Below are 647 nucleotides of genomic sequence, written 5' to 3'. Positions count from 1 at the left end.
TGTTGTTGTCAGACAGTTTAAGGTTTCTCTTTACTGTTTCAGGACTTTGAGACTTTGTGGTGTGAAGATGTTGATCCATAAGAACCAAAAACCATCTCAGTGTAGTTTTACACCTCCTCTCTCAGGCTTCTCTCTGGAGCTCTAGTAACATCAGTCAGGAGACAGTCTGTTGAAATAGCTGGTCAGGATCGATATCATGCTCCTTTGACCTTCCCCCCGCCGCCCGAAGCTTCCAGAAATAATGCACTTTCCAAGTAGAAGCAGGAACACTGTACACAGGAATATCAGGAGTACAGAGTTAGTATTTATGCTCTTTCTCAATGAATCGTGAATTAGCAGTAAAAGACCCACATTTTTCACTGTCATATCTCACAATGTCTCCACTGGTGGTCAGTTAGTTTACAGTGCGTCTATGATTGTCACTCTTTATTGTGTATGTCCTAATAAGTGTGAATCCTGTCAGTGTAATGTAGTGTTGTAGTGACTCAGTGTGACCACAGGAGGGCAGTAAATACTCTATCAGTCAGTTTAGACACATGTTGACATGAGTGTTTATAGCAGTTTAATAGTTTCTGAGTCACTACTGGGGGTCATTATCAGGCTGATGAACATTAGAGCTAAAATAATGCAGAAATGTGGAATAATGT

At 40.8% G+C, this 647-nt stretch overlaps 1 protein-coding gene across 1 annotated transcript in view; it reads left to right on the top strand.

The window, feature by feature from the left end:
• LOC111672392 (uncharacterized) overlaps positions 1 to 647 on the top strand; it is a 44,743-nt gene that overhangs the window by 20,909 nt on the left and 23,187 nt on the right. The gene's annotated exons all lie outside the window — the stretch shown is intronic.

The sequence above is a fragment of the Seriola lalandi genome, unplaced genomic scaffold, assembly GCF_002814215.2.
Source record: "Seriola lalandi dorsalis isolate HSWRI2012SDOR001 ecotype SW California unplaced genomic scaffold, Sedor1 jcf7180002054899, whole genome shotgun sequence".
NCBI lineage: Eukaryota > Metazoa > Chordata > Actinopteri > Carangiformes > Carangidae > Seriola > Seriola lalandi.
Note: the sequence above shows the minus strand (reverse complement) of the source record. Positions and strands in the feature narration are given on the sequence as shown.